The 22,168-nt window shown below is 42.2% G+C and overlaps 1 protein-coding gene across 3 annotated transcripts in view; it reads left to right on the top strand.

Moving 5' to 3' along the window:
- Positions 1–22,168, top strand: part of Mcc (MCC regulator of WNT signaling pathway) — a 214,794-nt gene that overhangs the window by 91,098 nt on the left and 101,528 nt on the right. Inside the window, exon 1 of one of the 3 annotated variants that reach the window (XM_055622796.1) lies at positions 7,704–7,815. The exons of the other annotated variants lie outside the window; for them this stretch is intronic. The gene's annotated coding sequence lies outside the window, so the exon portion shown is untranslated. Of the gene's footprint in view, positions 1–7,703; positions 7,816–22,168 lie in introns of those variants that run through there. 3 annotated transcript variants of the gene reach the window in all.

Below are 22,168 nucleotides of genomic sequence, written 5' to 3'. Positions count from 1 at the left end.
CTCTTCATGGTGACCTTTCTTTAGGGGTCAAGTCTAGGACCACAGGAAGGGCCTTGCTGCCTGCTATGTTGTTAGAGCCATTTGTTATTTTCCATCTGCCCTCAGAGTTATTTTCTCCAGCCTTCCCTTTCACACAACTGCCCCAGAATCCCTGATATCCCAGAGAACCAAAACCTCACCTTGAAGACAGCTTACAGTCCAGGAGTTAGAGTGGATGAACTCAGCCCCGTTTCACTTTCTCCTCTTAAAGATGATGGCTCAGCCACATAGAGAGGCTGTGGTTTGCTTCAGGCTGGTAGTGTGGCACTGTGCGTGGCCACTGGGTGCTTTCTGGCTCTTTCATAGAAGCACTCCTTTCCTTCTCTCACCTAAAAGGCATAGAGAATGAAGTTTGGGTTTGCACGTAGTTGGAGATTCTAACATGGGGTATGCTTTGTGTTAGTGTCAATGTCAGGATAATATCAATTCCTTTATATAAAGCTAAAGCTGTCAGCCTGTCTGTTTTGATGGTAGATAAGTCTAGAATTGGATGACTGGGTTGTAACTGTCAGTTGTCTATTCTGCCAGTGTTATCTAAAGGTTTTATACAAAACTTGCCTTCTATACTTTGAGATTTAATGCATTTACATGGCTCATACCTGGCCATCTCTTCTTCTGATATTTTTCACCAAAAACCCTGTTACCCTCTATCTTTATAGGATTATAGAGACTCAATAGTTATGAAAACCAGTGCCACTACACCGTTCACCAAAATAAGGTTATATAAGCTGGAGTAATTTTTCTTTTATACTCTTTTGAACTAATCCAGGAAAAGAAAATCATGCTTCCCACTTAGAGAAATCCAACTAATCAAACAAACAAACAAACAAAAAACTTGGGAGGAGGGTGGGGAAATCTTAAAAGCTTGTACCACAGCTTTTTAAGGCAATCTTAACTAGAAATGTAGCAGTAGGTTAAGAACCTGGCTTATCCTCATCATATTCAGGGTAAATTACTGGTAGTATCCAGACCCATTTACACAAATAAATGGTGCTGATAAGTAGAGAAGTGTTAGGCTAAGAGAAAATAGTAGCATCATTATGAGATTATATGTTTTCAGAAGACCATTCTGAAAGATAAAAGTCAGCAGTCTCCTCTCACGGGCTGTGGAGAGGTTACAAATGGATTTTAACACTGTTGAAAATTATAAAGGTGGGATTGGGACAGGATTAGGGGGAAGTATAGGCATGTGGAGGCAGCCTGAATTATTCTCCTCATCTCCTTCTCCCAAGTCTTTTCAGACAAAATACAGAGCCATAAACACTGTTCCTCATAGTTCTGACTTCCTGATAGCTCTGTCTGTCCAGACTCTTCCTGGCCTTACCCTGTGCTCTCAAAGTGGGATTTTGAATCTTCACACTTCTTCAGATATAGGACTAGCTCAGGGAATGGTCAGACTCTGGCCTCTTGCTGTTCTAGAGACAATATTCCTACCGACACAGCTGAGGCTGGGTTATCATTTGCAGCTGCAAATGAATGCCTCCTCCTCAGCTTGTTTGGAACTGAAGTCCTGTGAAGAGCATTGGCCCCTCCCAAAGAGAGAGAGAGGTGGCTTTGCAGTATGACTCTGACATTTTATGAGGAACTTCACATCAATTCTACCCTTCTTTCTTTTGGGATAGGAAGGAATTTTCTGAAGGGTGGTCTGATAGATTCTTTCTGACTTGGCATCCAAAGGAGGAAAAGGAAGATTTGCAGTAAGGAAAAAGTTGGAATTTAGAAGATCACATTAGGAAAGAAAATGTTCTCTGCCTCATCCCCCAGCTTAAATGTTTCCAAGTTCTGTGAATTAGTTCTCTTCTCTCAGGAGTGTGAAGACCTGCACTTTGGCTAACCTTTTAAATCCATAGCACTAAGGAGCAGATGGGCTGCTGAGAGGCCCAGAGCACCAGCTGGAAAGGCCCATCAGCCGGCAGGCAGCCATGTACCCTGGGTAAATCATATGGCACTTTCGTCTAAGCTCTTCTGCCTACCTAGCTACTCTTCCCCTGTCTCTCATTCTTCCTACCTGTTAAAAACCCACTTGTAAGCTCAGCTCTAAGGAAACCTTAAATTATCTCCAGTGGACATCACATCCTTCTCTCCTGTGCCTTCTTTGGCAGATATTGAGCCTTCTCTGTGGCCCTTATCCCAAGCAGCCACATGGTTATTATAGGACACGTGCTTTCTGCCATCTAAGAGGCTGGTTCCTCCTTGGATGGATGTGTATCAAGTGGTTACTACATGCTGTGAACTGAAAGAAGGAAACCTAGGAGTTCACTATCAGGTGTAGAGATTGGCATGTGTTATAGTTAGGGTTTTTATTGCTGTGATGAAACACTATGACCAAAAAGCAAGTTGGGGAGGAAAGGGTTTATTCTGCTTATACCTCCATACTGCTGTTCATCCTGGAAGGGAGCCAGGGTAGAAACTCAAGCAAGGCTGGAACCTGGAGGCAAGAGCTGATGCAGAGGCCATGGAGGGGTTGTGTTTACTTGCTTGGTCCACATGCTTTGCTCAGCCTGTTTTCTTCTAGAACCCAGGGAAGGCATACACAATGAACTGAGCCCTCCCACATTAACCATTGGTTAACAGAATGCCTTATAGCTGGATCTTATGGAGGCATTTTCTCAATTGAGGTTCCATCCTTTCAGATAAGTCTAGCTTTGTGTCAAGTTCACATAAGACTAGCCAGCTCAGCATGTGAATACAAACCCATCTTATATTGGTTGCATAGTACAGGGAGCTACAGTTGCTTCAGTATTTCCATGTTTTATACAGTTGTTGAGATCTTGTCTTTTGAAGTTAGGAGACTGTCTTATTATTTTTTTCAATCTCCATCACTTACAGAATGTCCTTTCCACTGTAGATACCTGATGAGTATATTTTGAATGAGTAAGTCACTTCCCATCTAGTTAGCTAACTAGATCACCACACTGTGATAGTAGGCCTGGCTCAAGGGCAAGAACAGCAGGCCTACAGAGGCCACTCTACAAGTTCTCAAAGGAAAGGCAGCAAAGTGCGTGAAATGCAGTTCGGGCCCTTCTTTTCCATAAAACCCCCTTTAAAACCCACTCCCCTCCATAGAACATAGACCAGTGGGTAAAGGCCTAACCCCCTGAAGCATGAGGAAGCTCTCAGCAGCCCACTGAGCTGACAGGAGCAGGACACGTCTCTGCTCTGTTTCTGCCACAGAGTGTATGTGCGGGAGGAGCAGAGGCTGCTGCTGAGCCAATGACTCAGCTGACAAGGGGCTCAGGACTTTCCATGGTGCCACCATCATAGGTGTAGAGCTTTTTGTCTTTCATTTTGGTTTGGGGACCTTGACTTTTACATCTGAAGAAGGGAATCTATCCAGGCCAATGATTGTGGTTTGCCTTTTGCGAGTAAATACTGCAAGCCGAGAACCTCATATTTGTTAGCTATGTTAACTGTTTTCATTGGTTCATGCACATTGATGAAATTCATTGAATTCCCCTGGCTCATTTCACCTTGTATCTCAGAAAACTGAGACTGGAGAGGGGGAACAGGCTTTGATCCCACTTTTATGGCAGCATTAGCCAAGGCTGCTGTACCTTCTCTCATTCTTGCTCCATTTTTGCAGTCGCAGATGTAAAGCAGAATCAGGAAAGATGAGTTGGCCAGCTATGAGAATGTGAGTTTTAAGGCACAGTGGCGTTAATGCAATCAGTTTGGCAAGTCAAGAGCTTTAGTTTGACAAAATTATACACAGCTTCTCTGACTGACTTTAGATTATAAGCAGTGTAAACAGTGTTTTACAAAGCAGAAGCATGAATAGGTCAAGAGGACATCAAATGGCTTTGCATCCCTATAATTTGATTTTTTTCTAGTTAAAAATGTAATTTGTAGCTATCGTGTCAGGGTTTCTAAAGAAACAGAATGGACAGAATAAACACACATTTCCTCCTGGGATTTACCAGGCTGTTGTACATGGCAGGTCCATACAGTTCAACAATGGCCATCTCACAGAATTGTCACACAACTGTTAACACAGTAGCTCATGCTGTGGTGACTCCCAAACATAAAATTATTTTTGTTGCTACTTCATAACTGCAATTTTGCTAACGTTATGAATCATAAGGTAAATATTTCTTGGAGGTAGAGGTTTTCAAGGGAGTCACAACCCCACAGGTTGAGAACCACCCTCCTAGAGAACTCCTGGAGTCTGTTTGGAACCAGAAGAAACTGGTTATAATACCAGTGAAGGAATTCAGTAGCAACAGTGTACATTTTATTGGGCTGGCCAATAAAATCAAAAGCAAGAAGCAAAAGTTTCTTTCCTATTCTGAGCAGTGGTGGCACATGTCATAATCCCAGCACTCAGGAGGCAGAGGCAGGCAGATCACTGAGTTTGAGGCCAGCCTGGTCTACAGAGTGAGTTCTAGGACAACCAAGCCTACACAACAAAACAAAAATAAAGTTTCTTTCTTCCATGTTCTTTCATCTGGACTGTCACCAGAAGATTCCATCCCCATTTAGGGTAGGTCTCACCACTTGAAATAATTTGATCAACAAATCCATCACAGAAATGCCCAGGGACCTGCATTTTAGTAGATTCCAGATCTAGTCAAGCTGGCAACCAAGAATAGCACTCACACTGAGAAAATCTGGAAAGTCATAAAAATACTAAAAGAAAAGTTTCCTCAAATCGCTCATTCACATATACTTAATGCTTTAGCAGAATTGTATAGAGAAAACTGATCCTTTATGCTGCAGAAGCCTAAGCTGGAAGGAAGCACGCACATATTCTTGCAAGGAAAGCTGGAATTGCAGCAGAGTGTTTCTTTCATTAATGATAGGGGAACTTGTCCCATAGCACATCATAGTTCATCTCTGTAGCTCAAAGTTGAAGAAAGTGCTTAAAACCTAGAAGAGTATTCTTCTCACCATCTCCTTCAGTCTCACTAAAGAAGCCAGATCAGAGTTGAAAGAAGAGGTATGAGGAGAAATACTACCAGTGAGTGGAAAAGCCATGTTTTACAAGTGAGTTCCCTTTGCAGCATATTCCACTCATTTGAGCCACACTGTGTTTATTTTGCTTCATTATATTCTGAGTGGGAAGGACAGATCTGAAAACTTGAAATGTGTGACGTTGAATCTAAAGTGTGGGAGAGAGAACAATGACAAGGGCTGGTCGTGGAGGTAACGCTGTAGGAGCTAGCATTTGAGTCTCGGGTACCTAAGCTGAAGAAGCCCTTCATTTTGTCAAAGGGGCAGGCCTCTGAGTCGATGTTCTCCAACTTCCACCCCACAAAATGCACACAATTTCTAGTAGAGGTTGATGCTTGTAGACGCATCCCAAGTCAAAACGCCTGGAGAGAACTCACCGGGTGATTGATTGGTAAATGGAGAAGACACATTTTTAACTCAATACAAACTGATCAAATGTGTCTCGATTTTATAAAATACTATGTATACTTTTTTTTTTTTCAAAAACAAAACAAAGAACCCACACCACAACCACAAAGACAGCCAATGTAATTTGAAGCAGGTTGGAGCAGACTTCCCTTGGATTTTTTTTTCCTCTTCAAGGAAAGGCAAGCCAGTCACTTGAGAGCACCAAGATATGCCCTGTGACGCCCCCGTTCCCCACAGCCAGCATACTTGCCTCTGACAGCATTTGAGAAGACAAATGCTCCTGTGCTAGGCTGCAAATGGATTAAAGCCATGCTGGTCCTCATCTGTCAGAACAATTAACATGAGGAAAACACTTGCCCCACTTTGGCAGATGGAGGAGGGGAGGGCTGGGGAGCTCTGTGGTGTCGCTCATAAGATTAATGTGGCCCCGTGGGCAGCAGAGAGAGCTGGATTTATTTTCTGGGCATTACATGGATTTACAGGATGACAGCGGCAGCTAAAAGCACAGGCCGTGTTCCTAAAGGGTTTCCGTAGGGTACTGAATGAGACGCGGAAGTAGTGTGACTGGTGGTGTTTCGGGGGCACGTGAGAGAGATGGCCAGCATTTCTAACTGTAGAGGAGGACTTAGTGGCCACTTTGTGTTCCCCTTTATGGTTTAAGCTCTGTTGAATTCAAGGCTTAACAGGAACCTGACTTCGTAGAGGTTATATAAATATTATTGTAAGACTTTCATGAAATAAGTGGAAAAGATAGAAGTGGCTTCAATCACTTTAAAACCACAGCTCTGTTTGGAGAAAGGCTTCAGACCCACTTGAATTCCATTAGAGATGGTTTTGTGCTGTGGGGTACAAGGAAAGGAAAACAGAATGCGGCAATTAAGAAGAAGATATCTAGAAGGGTTTGATTGTTCCCTGAAAGAAGTGGCATGGGAAAATAAGGAGGTTAACACAGCAGTTTAGAAGACAGCAAACAGAAAGATACTATTTACCAGAGTGCTGGATCAAATGTTAATTATAAGAAGCCTATGGAGGAAGGAAGCAAGCCAGCTGTTGGTAGAGGTATAGCCATCACTGCAAAGGACAGAGCAGGGGCAATGAGGAAATATTCATTAAGTGAGCACTGTGGTAGAGTGGTTTGTGAAATTGTTTTTCCTGAAGAGACCTAATGGGTAAGTTTTCTGGGGCCCCTTCTCTCTATGTTTCGTGTCGACTTAGAGTTTCTAATGTTCTCTATTGCCCTCTGCTATGACTTTGGTGCTTGAATTAGATATTTAGCCACTTTGCTAGAAAATCTTCTGCTCAGAAATCCTGTGACATGGGCTGCTTGTTTCTGAACCAGGCCAGAAGCTATGGAGAGTCTCAGTAAACATTTAAGGATCAGGAACAGATCCAGAAGGGGTTTTCCATAATGTGTCCCCATTCGTATTCTGTCTCTGAGCTTTCTCTTTCTCCTCAGTCTCCCTGTGGCCACTCACAGCCCACCTCCTGCGTGGTTCTCTTTGTCTACCTGGTGCACATTCTGATTTAAGAGCTGTCTCTTTCTATGCTAGCACCCATTGTTCAAGTGGACACTATCCCCTGTATGGTTTGGTTTTGTTTTTAAATCCTTTCACATGCTGAAGAAATCTTAGATTGGGGGCGGAGAGGAGATTCTGTCCTAATTTGAAAAACAAGTAACACATTTTTATGTTACAGCATATTAAAAATTAGTAGAGATTAGAAGTAACATAAATATGATTAAGGACGCTCTAGTATATAAACCTGATTGCATTTGTTCAGCCATTAGGACAGTAATAGGAAGTCTGTGTGCTCACTTGGGACACTCCATACAAAATCCCACTAACTTAATAATACACACATATTATGATAATCGCCTTTTAAAGAAAAACCAACATGTAAGTTAAACACATTGGAAAGATTATGGAGATGTCTAATAGCCGTTACAATCTTGACTTTTTCATGTGTGATCTCCTTAAATGAGGCGATTTTGGTGAAGAAGGTTGCTTCCTGTTAATATTGCTTACAATTGTCTACAGACCTGAATCGCCAGTTTAAACATTACCAGTTATTTTCAGATCCAATGGCTGAGGCCAGTGAGTAAACATCCAGTCCTATGTTTTCCATTTTTGTGTCTGTGAGAGATTTGGTGAGATGATTTTGTAACCACTGCTGCAGGTGGTTGTGCAATTGGGCAAATAAGCATGGTGACCTCCACAGTGCTTGCTTTGGCTTTTCCATAGTTGCCACAGCAGAGGGATTGATTAATGCTAATCTTTAACATGGGTCCATTTTGTACCTGCTTTCTGCCAGGCATGGTGCTGAGTGCTCTAGAAGCAGTCAGACACAGTTTGTAGTCCTCAGAAGTTCACAGACTAAGTGCAGAAGACTCCGCTCAAGAAGCAAGACCTTAGAGATACTGTGAGTCATGGCATGATGGAAGGAGAAGGTTTCTGGGAGTGATGTAGGAAGCATGGGGCAGGAGGAAGGCTGCTTTTAGGCTCTTTTGAGGAATGTGGACTCCATCTGAGGGTAGCCACTAGAACATGGTGGTTGTTTATATTTTTCTTTTTAGTGAAAGAGGGATATACTCAGAATTGTATTTCAGAGTGTTTACCATGCTTTGGAGAGCAGTTGGAGGAAGGCTGAAAGCAGGAAGCCAGTTTAAAACCCCACTGCCTTCATCCAAGTGAGCAATGATCCCTGAGCTAGCATGGTGATGGTGGGCATGCAGATGAGCTGTTTCCAGAAGACTTTTGAGGGGAGAATGACAGAAAGTGATAAGAATGAAAATATAGAAGTGTTTAGCGAGGACTCCCTAGCCCCTGACTTAGGCAAATGGTCCTGTATTACCTGGCGCTTGGCTTTCTTTGTTCATTCAGCTAAACTGGATGCCTGGCAGTCCATCTGGTGCATGTATGGGGTGGGTGGACTTGCAAGGCAAGAAGGCAAGTTGAGTTTAGGGGTGTAGAGTTTGTTCTTCTGGGTAATCCACTGGGCACAGGGGACTGGAGCACAAGGGAGCTGTTGACCCTTGTGCATGTGGTTTTGGAGATCTGTTTCATTCTTGTGTGTTGGGGAATACTCTAGAGCTTAAGTAGTAAATGTCTTTGGCTCTGAGAATTATGCTGGCAATGGCCTTTGAATTCCCAAGTGCTGCCCTCACTTACAGAGTTAGTTTTTAAAGTTGGGGGTCGAGTGGCAGCTGCTGTCCTGTTAATACTCAGCCTGCTGGAGCCTGATTTTAATGTTCTAATCCCTCCTGTTCTCCAGAGGTATTTTAATTCACAGACAAAGGGCATTTGGGGATGATTTCTCAAGAGGAAATCTAAATGCAAAATTACCCAAAAAGGAATACCTCTCTCTCTCTCTTTCTCTCTGTGTGTGTGTGAGAGAGAGAGAGATAGAGAAGTATCTCTTGAATCTTCTAATAGATTAATAAATTTCACTTTCCTTCCTTCCTTCCTTCCTTCCTTCCTTCCTTCCTTCCTTCCTTCCTTCCTTCCTTCCTTCCTTTCTTTCTTTCTTTCTTTCTTTCTTTCTTTCTTTCTTTCTTTCTTTCTTTCTTTCTATGATTAGCTTGTTGAAAGTTAGCATAGGATGTGGCTATTAAGAGCTGAGAGAAAGTGGGTTTGTCCCTGATGGTTGAGATGGGGGCAGTAAAGTCAGGCCTGATTAAGACAATAGTTAAGTTTCAAACTTTTTCCTTCCTTTTTAGAAGTGTATTTTATTTTCCATTATATGCTTTGTGTTGTGGGAGGGGAGATGTGTGGTATGTACCTGTGAGAGCAGGTTCCCTGGAAGGCCAGGGACAATGCTTGGGTCTCCCTAGAACTGGAATTACAGGCAGTTGTGAGCCACCTGATATAAAAGATGAGAACTGAAATTTTGCCTTCTGGAAAAGCAGTATACACTTAATTGCTGACCCAACTCTCCAGCCCCTCAAACTTTCCTCTTTTTACATCTAGACCTGTGCTGACCACACACTAAATTTGTCTTAAGACCCATTCATGGCCTGTGACCTTTAGGTTGAAGAACGTTATGAAAACCACTCTAGGAGATAGTGTAGTTAGGGATGATCTTTATCTCTTTCTTAAATCACAATACAGTTTTAAGTGTATTTTTAATCTTTAATTAATCTTCCAGCAAATTTGCAGCCATACAGATCTCACACAGCCTCCTGCTTGTACTTCGGAATCAGTTAAACAAGGCTTTCAGAAGTCCAGTGAATTGTGTCACCTCTGTAGCATCATCTTTACTTATCTGTCAGTATTTTCCCTCCAGTTTGAGCGGCTAATCGAACATTCAGTACAGTGATCTAATTTGCATTATCCCTGTCAAACATGCCACTCTCTAACAGCTAAATTAACTTAGTCTTCCTGGAAGATACCCAAATGCTGAGAACCATTTAGGACCTTTCAAACTGATTTGGTCTGTTAGCTCTGTCTTGGGATAAGCAGAATAAATAAGTTCCTGCAGTCAAAGGCAAGCTGATTTTAGAACTCACTCCAGCCTTGAGTCATCAAAGCTTGACTGTCTCGAGCTTGCCCTAATGGGGCTCATGATGTTTGTTCTGTGTCTGATAATTCTTAGTATAGTTTACATTTGCACTGTTAATATTCATTTTCCAAAATTTGTTGACATGTCTATTCATTTTCAAGAATGATAATTCATTAGCTTTTCCTTCCCAAGACAAATCTATGCATGCCCATTGTAACAAGTCAAACAACACAGGAGTCAAGGAACAAGATGGTGCGGTCGTCCTACCCACAAGTCCCCATCCCCTTCTTAACAAGGGTTGGTATCTTAGTTGTCACTAGTTGGTGTTTCCAATACCAGTCTGCACATACTTATTTATGTGGGGAACATTTCTATGAAAATTAGACCAGACTGTATATTCTAAGCTTAAATTAAGAAACAAAAGCAGCAATATGCCATGGCTTTATCTCCAAAATGCCTGGTAGATATTACTCTTTTCAGTCACAAAATGTAAATATACATTATAGGTGGACCTTTGCAAATTTCATTTTTTTTTAGGTTTTTTTCTTTCTTATTAATTTAGTGCTATCATAAACCCTTTGGTAAATGGGCCCCAGAATAAAAAACTGGTGGACCTGTAAAGGTACTTAGGTGTCAAATACTGGTGATCTGTACCTACCAACAATCTCACCATGATTCTTTCCAGGCTTCACCAGCAGGCTGGTATTTATTAGTTAAGCGCCTTCAGAAAGGAGCTGGGAAACAGATAGGTCTGAGACATTAATCTCAGCTGTCTTTTTTACCTCTCTACCTCCCTCAGCCATTGTCAGTTAAGTGTTCTAAGTCTGTCTTTTTTTTTCTTTTTTTGTGTTATATTTATTTTTTTATTCACTTTGTAACCCACCTGTAGCTCCTTCCCTCCTCCCCTCCCAATCCCATCCTCTCTCCCTATTCTCCAGCCATCCCCCTCCCCAACTCCACTGATAGGGGAGGTCTTCCTCCTCTTTATTCAGATCCCAGTCTATCAGGTCTCATCAGGAGTGGCAGCATTGTCTTCCTCTGAGGCCTGGTAAGGCTGCTCCCCTCCTCAGGAGGAGGTGGTCAAAGAGCCAGCCACTGAGGTCAGAGACAGCCCCTGTTCCCCTTACTAGGGAACCCACTTGGACACTGAACTGCCACGGGCTACATCTGTGCAGGGGTTCTATGTTACTCCATGAATGGTCCTTGATTGGAATATCAGCCTCAGATAAGTCTTTCTTAATACTTGTGAGTATGTGTGTGCACACACACATACAAGTTCATACATATGTGCTTCCTTGCCAAGTAGGCTAGACTGAGCACCCAGCAAGCTCCAGCGATTCACTTGTGCCTGCTTCTCTTTGCCATCACTGGGAATTCAAGCACTCGCTACTACCCTTGGATCTTTACAAAGTGAGGATAGGGGAATGTTATCCTCTGAGCCTTCTCTCCATCCCTCTCTTACCATTTTGGAAAGCAGTTGGTTGAACTGTATTCTCTCTCGTGGCAGCAGCAGTGAATCCTCTTGACACATTTTGTAGTTCTCTGACGTGCATTTCTGCAATGTTGCTTTGGTTCATCTAAATCTTCTAGAGAGTTAGCCTCCACCTTCTTTTGCCCTCATTTTGCTATTGTCATCACTTAGGAACATGGAGTTGGTTATGGGCTAGTCAAAGTTGGCTGCTGAGGGTATCCTGATCTGCCGTCCACCCTTGCTAAGTTCACACATAACACAAGTGCTTAGAGTAACAGTATGACTGTTTGGGATGGACATACCAAATAAGACACATGTTCTAGACCTCAATTTCAGTCATTTGGTGATGTGCACTCAGTAACGAGCCCACTAGGCCAGCTGCAAGGAAGAGTATGCTGAAGGGCAAAGAGAACATGATGTTGTCCTCAAGAATTTGCTTTTGGGTTAAGAAGAACCTCTCCTCTACAAATATAAACTGCTGTTAAGTGGAATGTCTATATTCTTGTTTGGGATTTGGTCTTAGTGATGATCACGCTGGTTGTAGCAGTAAGAAAGACTAGAAGTTTTGTGGTACCACAATCCAAAGCCTTTTGGATTAAAAAAAAAAATCCTTCATGATACTTTTATGCTTATCTGGCAGAATGGGCAGTTGAAGGAGATCAAGGGGATACAAATTGGAAAGGAAGAAGTCAAATTATCACTATTTGCAGATGATATGATAGTATATGTGAGTGACCCCAAAAACTCTACCAGGGAACTCCTACAGCTGATAAACACCTTCAGCAAAGTGGCTGGATACAAAATTAACTCAAAAAAATCAGTAGCCCTCCTGTATACAAAAGACAAAAGGGCTGAGAAAAAATTAGGGAAACAACACCCTTCACAATAGTACAACTGACATAAGGTACCTCAGAGTAACCCTAACCAAGGAAGTCAAAGACTTGTATGAAAAAAATTTCAAGTCTCTGAAGAAAGAATTAGAAGAAGATATCAGAAGATGGAAAGATCTCCCATGCTCATGGCTTGGCAGAATTAACATAGTAAAAATGGCCATCTTACCAAAAGCAATCTACAGATTCAATGCAATTCCCATCAAATTACCAACACAATTCTTTACAGACCTGGAAAGAAAAATTCTCAACTTCATATGGAATAACAAGAAACCCAGAGTTGCTAAAACAATCCTCTACAATAAAAGATCTTCTGGAGGTATCTCCATCCCTGATCTTAAGTTGTACTATAGAGCAACAGTTTTAAAAACTGCATGGTACTGGCATAGAAGCAGAATGGTGGATCAATGGAACCGAACAGAGGACCCAGAAATAAACCCACACACTTATGGACACCTGATCTTTGACAAAGACGCCAAAACCATACAATGGAAAAAAGATAGCATCTTCAACAAATGGTGCTAGTCCAACTGGATGTCTACATGTAGAAAAATGAAAATAGATCCATACTTATCACCCTGCACAAAACTGAAGTCTAAGTGGATCAAAGACCTCAACATAAAACCAGATACATTAAATCGGCTAGAAAAAAAACTGAGGAATACCCTAGAACTCATTGGTACAGGAGAAAACTTCCTGAACAGAACACCAACAGCACAGGCTCTACAACAATCAATAAATGGGACCTCATGAAACTGAAAAGCTTCTGCAACGCAAAGGACACTGTCATCAAAACAAAGTGACTGCCTACAGATTGGGAAAGAATCTTCACCAACCCTTTATCTGACAGAGGACTCACATCCAGTATATATAAAGAACTAAACAAGCTGAAAAGCAGCAAACCAAGTAATCCACTTAAAAAATGGGGAACAGAGCTAAACAGAGAATTCTCTGTAGAGGAATATCGAATGGCAGAGAAGCACTTAAAGAAATGCTCAACCTCATTAGCCATTAGGGAAATGCAAATCGAAACAACCCTGAGATTTCACCTTACACCCATGAGAATGGCCAAGATCAAAAACTCAAGTGACAACACATGCTGGAGAGGTTGTGGAGAAAGGGGAACCCTTCTCCACTGCTGGTGGGAATGTAAACTTGTACAACCACTCTGGAAAGCAATCTGGTGCTTTCTCAGACAACTAGGAATAGCACTTCCCCAAGGTCCAGCCATACCACTCCTAGGCATATATCCAAAAGAGGCTCAAGTACACAAAAAGGACATTTGCCCAACCATGTTTGTAGCAGCTTTATTTGTAATAGCCAGAAGCTGGAAACAGCCCAGATGCCCCTCAACTGAAGAATGGATGCAGAAATTATGGTACATCTATATAATGGAATATTACTCAGCAATGAAAAATAAGGAAATCATGAAATTTGCAGGTAAATGGTGGGACCTGGAAAGGATCATGCTGAGTGAGGTGTCCCAGAAGCAAAAAGACACGCATGGTATATACTCACTCATATAGACATACAACATAGGACAAACCCACTAAAATCTGTGCATCCAAAGAAACTAAGCAAGAGAGAGGACCCTAACTAAAACGGTCAATCCCTATCCTGAAAGGCAAAGAGGATGGACATCAGAAGAAGAAGAAAACAGGAAACAACCTAGGAACCTTCTACAGAGGGCTTCTGAAAGCCAGAAGAAGAAAACAGGAAACAAACTAGGAACCTACCACAAAGGGCCTCTGAAAGCCTCTGCCCTGCAGACTGTCAAAGCAGATGCTGAGCCTGATGGCCAACTGTTGGGCAGAGTGAATGGAATTTTATGTAAGAAGTGGGAAATAGTAAGAGCTGGAGAGGACAGGGTCTACACAAGGAGAGCAACAGAACAAGAAAATTTGAACACAGGGAACTTCCCAGAGACTTATACTCCAACCAAGGACTATTCATGGAGATAACCTAGAACCCCTGCACAGATGTAGCCCATGGCAGTTCAGTATCCAAGTGGGTTACATAGTAATGGGAAGAGGGACTGCCTCTGACATAATCTGATTGGCCTGCTCTTTGATCATCTCCCCCTGAGGGGGGAGCAGCCTTACCAGGCCACAGTAGAGGACAATGCAGCCACTTTTGATGAGAACTGATAGACTAAGATCAGAAAGGAGAGGAGAACCTCCCCTATCAGTGGACTTGGGGAGGGGCATGCATGCAGAAAGGGGAGGGAGGGTGGGATCGGGAGGGGAGGAAGGAGGGGCTTATGGGGGGATACAAAATGAATAAAGTGTAATTAATTAAAAAAATCCTTCATGATACTTTTATGCTTATCTGGCCGAATAGGCAGATATTATTATTGGAAAATGAAGGTGAGATTTTCATATGACAATAAACATAATGTCAGAGCTGGGTGTGGTAGCTTACATCTCTAATCTCAGCACTTGGGAGATGGAAGCAGGACTATTGTCATGTGTATAAAGCCAGCTGTGGAGTAAGACCCCTTGTCGAGCAAATCAAAATCAATGGGAATAGGGGTAAATAATACAAAGTATTTAGCTCTAGTTATTTAGTAGTACTGGGATAAACATTAAGTATATAATTGATATATGTAATAAAATTTTAGGTAATTTAAAAGCTTCAAAATAGATTATTTTTTAAAAGAAAATCTAATGATTTATCTGACCTTAGCACAGAATAATTTCCTAAACAAAAAAAAGCAGAGTAAAATATGTACATTTAAAGGTTTATGGAGACAACATTAAAATATATGCTAAAAGTGCTGTATAAATTGAAGGATAAAAAGCCAACTGGAGAAGGACAGGGGTCATTGAAAAAAATACAAATTAGCACCCTATCAAAATGGGCAGAGTCCATGAACAGATAACTAAATTTACACGTTTATCAGATTTACATAATGTCTTGTAATCAAAGGAACTAGATGAATCGTCATTTTGCAATCAAAGTGGCCCCCCCCAGAGAATCTGAATGCTGTATGTAGAGTTACTTTGTATGAAGTGGAGGTCAGAGTTTAGAAATTCATACTGTGATTGCAGGCAGTTCAAAGAGGCATTGGCTATATAATTCAGCTCCTATCCTTTCAAGGCAGGGTCTCATATAGCCTAAACTGGCCTTAAACTTGCTGTGAAGCCAAAGATTGCCTTAAACTCCTGACCCTCCGGCTTTGCTCTCTCAAGGGCTGGAACTGCAGGTGAGAATCACCACACTTGGCTTTATTCAGTGTCGGGGATTGAACTCAGGGTGTTGTGTACACAAGGCAAACCCTCTACCAAATGAGCTATAGTTTCAGCCCCCAAACTTCCTGATTGTAGTAGTTTCTAGGAACAGAAATTGTTCACTTGTCTAGTAATCGGCTAAGTTGGTTATTATCTAAGCTGCAGCACATCAGACACACTGTGTGAAGAGATGCATTTGGTCATAAGTGGTTTCTTGGCTTTTGTAGCCTAGTAGGTTCTAGGCTATGTTAGTTTGAGAGGTAGAAAAAGCTCACAATTTCCCAAGACCACTGTAGTGGAACAAGGGTTCTTAAAAGAAAGGGAGGATGAAACATACCAGAATCTGAACCTTGCCTTGACTATTAAATCATTCTAAGAGGAAAGCCATTGCCTGAAAGCAATCTGTGACCATTGCTTTGCCGTCACAGATGCAGAAGCTTGCCAGTCATTATGAATGTTGTCTCAGGTAGCCAAAGGAGACGTGGTCAGTGTCCTAGTCAGTGTTCTATTGCTATGAAGAGATACCATGACCATGGCAACTTTCATAAAGAAACACATTTCATAGATATTGGCTTACTGTTTCAGAGGTTTAGTCTTTTATCTTCCTGGGGAGGAGGAGCGTGGCAGCACCCAGGCAGACATGGTGCTAGAGAAGGAGCTTCAGAGTTCTACATCCAGAACCACAGGCAGAAGGAAGAGAGTGACAGTGGGCCTGGCTTGAGCATTTGAAACCTCAAACTCACCCCCAGTGACATACTTTCTCCACCAAGGCCATGCCCACTCCTACAAGGTTGCCCGTAATGATATTTCCTATGAGCCTATGGTGGCCATTTTCAGTCAAACCATCACAGTCAATGATAAGGCAGCTGCTTGGTTATTTGAACTATTTAATGCACTCTTTATATGAACTGTCCATTGCTATGTTTTTATTCTCTTCTAATCTTGAACTTGGAGAAATGGTATTAGATATTCTCATGTAGGATTCCCCCCCCCCTTAGATTATAATTCTCTTCTTTCCTGAGACTCCCTAGTGTCTGGCAGCCACCAGTCAGTATTCAGCCATCTTCCCACCTTCCTTTTTCAAGGTTAAATGCTGCATTGATGATTGGACAAAAACTGAAAGATGGCTCATGCGGCTGGGGAAGAGCAGCCTTCCTTACCTGTGGGTTCCTGGAACAAATTAAATATACTCGAGCTGTCTGACTTTCGGTATGATGAGTGGATCAGAGGTCTTTGAAGCTCTCTGTGCCTAGAAACCACACAGTGTCTGGAGAGTTCTTCTCTTGTTCTTCTGAGCTGCCCAGTAACTACCCCTGTAGCAATATGTGACACGGAGCCTCCAGTTTTAGTTTCTACCTGGCGTGCATTTTGGTTTTTGTTGTCTGATAGTTTGATATATATTTTGGGGTTGAGACACAAGCTAATGGGTACAGAGTGATAAAACGTTTTAATTTTTGTCTTCCTTTAGTCATTAGGTACAAGGGAAAGCTCCTCCTGTGATTGAAAATTATCTTGTACCATGCTATGGTCACGTTTTGCAAACTTGTCTCAGGATATAGCAGTTGTGATCAGATATTTTATGCAGATTGCAGGTATCTGGCTAATGGTCCAGGACATGGCCAGACTCCTCTCATAAAACGGGAATGCCTCACACCTGCATGCAGTGTACTTAATGCCAAAGCTTTGGAAACACATTTACCTAGCACTTCAATGGAGGCCCAGATTATAATGCAGAAAACCCAGTAGGAGAGGCAAGCATCCGCTGTTTTATTTTATTTTTATTAATTACAGTTTATTCACTTTGTATCCCAGATGTAGCCTGCTCTCCCACCCCTCCCAATTCCACCTCCCTCCCTCTTCTTCTCCTATGCCCCTCCCCCAGTCCAATGATAGGAGAGGTCTTCCTCCTCTTCCATCTGACCCTAGCCTATCATGTCTCATTAGGACTGGCTGCATTGTCTTCCTCTGTGGCCTGGCAAGTCTTCTCCCCACCAGGAGGAGGTGATCAAAGAGCCAGCCACTGAGTTCACATGGGAGACAGTCCCTGTTCCCCTTACCAGGGAACCCACTTGGACACTGAACTGCTATGGACTACCTCAGTGCAGGGGTTCTAGGTTATCTCCATGCATGGTCCTTGTTTGGAGTATCAGTCTCAAAAAAGATCCCTGTGCCTAGATTTTTTGGTTCTGTTGCTCTCCTTGTGGAGCGCCTGTCTCCTCCAGGTCTTTCTATCACCCCCTTCTTTCATAAGATTCCCTGCACACTGCCCAAAGTTTGGCTATGAGTCTCACCATATGTTTTGATACCCTGCTGGATAGAGTCTTTCAGAGGCCCTCCTGTCCTGTTCCCTGTTTTCTCCTTCTTCCAGTGTCTGTCCCATTTGCCTTTCTGAATGAAGATTGAGCATCTTACCCAGGGTCCTCCTTCTTGATTAGCTTCTTTAGGAATACAGATTTTAGTATGATTATCCTATGTTTTATGTCTAATATCCACTTATAAGTGAGTATATACCATGTGTGTCTTTCTGCTTCTGGGATACCTCACTCAAGATGATCTTTTCCAGTTCTCACCATTTGCCTGCAAATTTCATGATTTCCTTGGTTTTAATTGCTGAGTTGTGTTCATTGTGTAAATGCACCACAATTTCTGTATCCATTCCTCCATTGTGGGACATCTGAGTTGTTTCCAGCTTCTGGCTATTACAAATAAAGCTGCTATGAACATGGTTGAGCAAATGTCCTTGTTGTATACTTGAGCATCTTTTGGATATATTCCTAGGAGTGGTATAGCTGGATCTTGAGGTAGCACTATTCCTAATTGTCTGAGAAAGCGCCAAATTGATTTCCAAAGTGGTTGTACAAGTTTACATTTCCACCAGCAATGGAGTAGTGTTCCTCTTTCTCCACATCCTCTCCAGCATGTGTTGTCTCTTGAGTTTTTGATCTTAGCCACTCTGATGGGTGTAACGTAAAATCTCAGGGTTGTTTTGATTTGCATCTCCCTGATGCCTAAGGTCACTGAACATTTCTTTAAGTGTTTCTCTGCCATTCTTTATTCCTCTATTAAGAATTCTCTGTTTAGCTCTGTACCCCATTTTTTAATTGGATTTCTTGATTTGTTGCTGTTTAGCTTCTTAAGTTCTTTATATATTCTGGATATTAGCCCTCTGTCAGATATAGGGTTGGTGAAGGTCCTTTCCTAGTCCGGAGGCTGTCATTTTGTTCTGATGACAGTGTCCTTTGCTTTACAGAAGCTTTTCAGTTTCATGAGGTCCCATTTATTGATTGTTGATCTTAGAGCCTTTGCTTTTGGTGTTCTGTTCAGGCAGTTGTCTCCTGTGCCAATGAGTTCAAGGCTCTTCCCCACTTTTTTTTTTTCTAACAGGTTGAGCGTGTAGGGTGATAAGTATGGATCTATTTGCAGTTTCATGCATGTAGACATGTAGACATCCAGTTAGACCAGCAGTTGTGGGTTTTGTTTGTTTGATTTTTTTAGAAATGCTGCTTCTTCCCCAAGAAAAAGAACAATTTATACTGCCTCATTCTACAGGAGAAGGCTGGTTCCACAATGGAGCAGACAGAAAGTTCTTTGAGGACAAGGAGGAAGATGAAATCCTGAGTAAATTGATCACTTAAAGCTTTTGATATAAAGAAAGGAAAAAAATAAAACATCATAGTAATTCTTTTTAAAAATTGCTGTGCGTGTGTGTGATGTGTTTTGTGCAGGTGCATGTCTGCCAAAATACATGGGTGGAAGTCAAAGCACAGCTCTGTAGAGTTGGTCTCTTCATTCATCTTTGCACTGATTCTGGGTATCCAACTCAAATCGTTATGCTTGTGTGACCAGCAACGTTACCCACCTAATCATCCCTCAGGCTCCTCATAATAACTACTTCTGTCCACGAAGATTTTGCCCCTGTCTTTGCAAATCAAATAACAACAACCAAAACATCCTTTGTGCATTTTGCTAAAAATCCTCCGACTCCTGTAGTTCAGGGTGTGTGGTTTTACCTGTGTAGTTCTATCATGTAGCTATAGCCTAAGTGTCAGCTACTTCTCATCCCAGAAGAAAGTACTCCACTTAGCCAGAGTGAAGTTGGGCAATGCATAATAGCTGGAGCAGAATAGTGCCCATCGTGAGCACATTGCTGGCTAGTCTCTAAATTGCCTCTTGCTGTCTGAACAGCTACTATTAAAGAAATGAGGTGTTTCTTTTCTAGACAGCCCTCCAGTGTTCCTGCAAGCACTCACTTAGCAAAGCCTGCTTGCACAACTTTTTATTTTTCTCCTAGGGCATCCCACTTCAGAAGGTAACTGAACACAGGAAGGGAAGTCAGTACATGTTAAGAAACCTGCCCCTGCAGGGTGGTAGTGGCACACACCTTTAATCCCAGAGGCAGAGGCAGAGGCAGATAGATCCCTGTGAGTTTGAGGCCAGTCTTGTCTACAGAGGTAGTTCCAGGACAGCCAGAGCTACCCAGAGAAACCCTGTCTTGAGAGAGAGAGAAGAAACCCATCCTTGTATCTCCCCACAATCACTATAACCATAGAGAATTTCTGAGCTTGTACACCAGTGTTCTTCCCTCTGTATCTGAACAGACCAATAGGGTCTGAATGAGAATACTCTTCTGAGAGCTGTCTTACCCATCTAAGCCTAAATGTTTCTTGGAATGCTTGCCATTGCTGCCTGCAGGTGTGAGGAGGACATTGAAGAATTTGACACAACTGGGCACAGAAAAAGACTTGCAAGAGAATGTCTTTCAAAGGGGCTGTTTTAGTTCTTAAACTTAATTTTATTCATTGCCTTTTCCTTGTTTTTCATTCTCCTTATGGGGTTCCTGAAGAATGCCTCTCAGTGTGGTATATATGGTGTTTCCATCTGCTCTGCTCTTCCCCTCTCCTTTGGGATTATTTCCTTCCCTCTTTCCCTCTCCCTCCTCACTTCTCACCCATGAAATTCAGGCATCCATGCAAATCAGTATCTCCTCTTCCTCTGGCTCCAAGTCAGAAGACAGTGAGTCTGGGATGGTGACAGTCCTACATTTCTGTGATGGAGCCTCCAGGGATGCTCTGGATCTGGAGATGAGGATAGGAAGGGAGGAGGGAAAGGGACTTGTCTCCAAGCCTTGTTTGCGCATCTTTCAGCATCTTTGCATCTATTGAGTCTCCTGCAGATATATGCCTGGGCAGATGCTTCCTCATGAATCAGTATGCATTTAGTGTGCCTTTTGCCTGGCACACTGTAAGATGTAAAATGCAGGCCAGAAAAAGAGCTTTGTGGCCAAGTCTGTTGTATGTCCACACCCTCCCTTCCTTACCCAAGATCTGTTCACTTCGCCTTCATCCACTAGGAGTGCTTTAGAGAGCCACAGACACATTTGAAAAGCATGGGTTTGCTGCTCCCTGTGCCCACAATTCAGGTTATTTTGCATACAGTATGTTCTAGAATTTCACCTCGCCTCGGGACAAAGTTTACCGTATCTTCTGGTTAACACCATGCATTTATTTGATCTTTGCTTTGAGATAGGACCTTACTATGTAGGACAGACTAGCTTCAAGCTCAAAAGTCCCCTGCTTCATTCTCCTGAGTGATAGATTATAGACATGGTCCACCATGCTTAGTTTTATACATATCACCCAACATATTCTAAAAGCATATTTCTATAGAAAATAGCTTTTATTTTTAACCAAGCTCTTTTTAAACATATGTATCTGAGGCTCTGTGCATTGGCTGTCATGAGGAACAAAGTTTGACTGTTTTTGTTTTTGTCTTTTTCAAGAAAGTTTCAAGGAACAGGTCACATGTGTGGTGATATAAAACTAAATGGATGTGAAAAATATGCTTAGCATCTGGAGTTTATCTGAGAAAAAGCACGTTTTCAGCCAAATCTTACGGCTCTCCATGTAGTTATGAATACCTTAGAACTCCCTAGTTGCCATAGAGATGAGCCTGTACAACATAAATAAGCTGGAAATAGGTTTGATGTGGCTAGCATTGGTACCAGGTGTGTGAAAAGTGTCACAAGGAAACTCGGTGGCTGTGTCTCCTGGAAATTACTTGATAATTTTGTATGTTTTGGTGAACAGAAAATTACCTCCCCCCCCCCAAATGTAATTCCTAGGATAAGGTAGGCTCATTTATTAACTTTAAAAATCTTGGGTCAATGGGGAACTTTTGAATGATCTGAGGCTCCTTTAAGATGGTTATTGAGAGATGGAAGTTGGTGGGGATAGATCCAGTTTCTCTGTCCCGGAAGGGGGAGATATGTCGAAACTCTGAAGAATCCAGATATTTGATTTCAAATTTAAGGTGTTGGTTTTTTTTTTTTTTGTTTTGTTTTGTTTTTTTTTTTTTTGTTTTTTGTTTTTCCCTGCGCTGGCTTGTTTGCTTAGGGGGAAGGGATGGTATCCCTTGTGGTGTCCATCATTCGGAATCAATGCCCAGCTCTGTTGCTGCCATTCTGAGTAGTCCCCGGCCCTCCAGGGATGTTGCTGCTATGGCTCTTGGCTGCACACATTGGGAAATGGAGCGTGCCCCTGCTGCCCTTAGCAGTGACAGTTGGCAGGACTGGATGAAAAGGGAGGAAGGAAAGCTGGTGTTGTGCTGTTGCCTCTGTTCTCCTTCTTCTTCTTCTTCTTCTTCTTCTTCTTCTTCTTCTTCTTCTTCTTCTTCTTCTTCTTCTT

Source organism: Psammomys obesus, unplaced genomic scaffold (assembly GCF_907164565.1).
Source record: "Psammomys obesus unplaced genomic scaffold, mPsaObe1.curated_primary_1811, whole genome shotgun sequence".
Lineage (NCBI taxonomy): Eukaryota > Metazoa > Chordata > Mammalia > Rodentia > Muridae > Psammomys > Psammomys obesus.
This window is presented reverse-complemented; position numbering and strand designations above follow the sequence as displayed.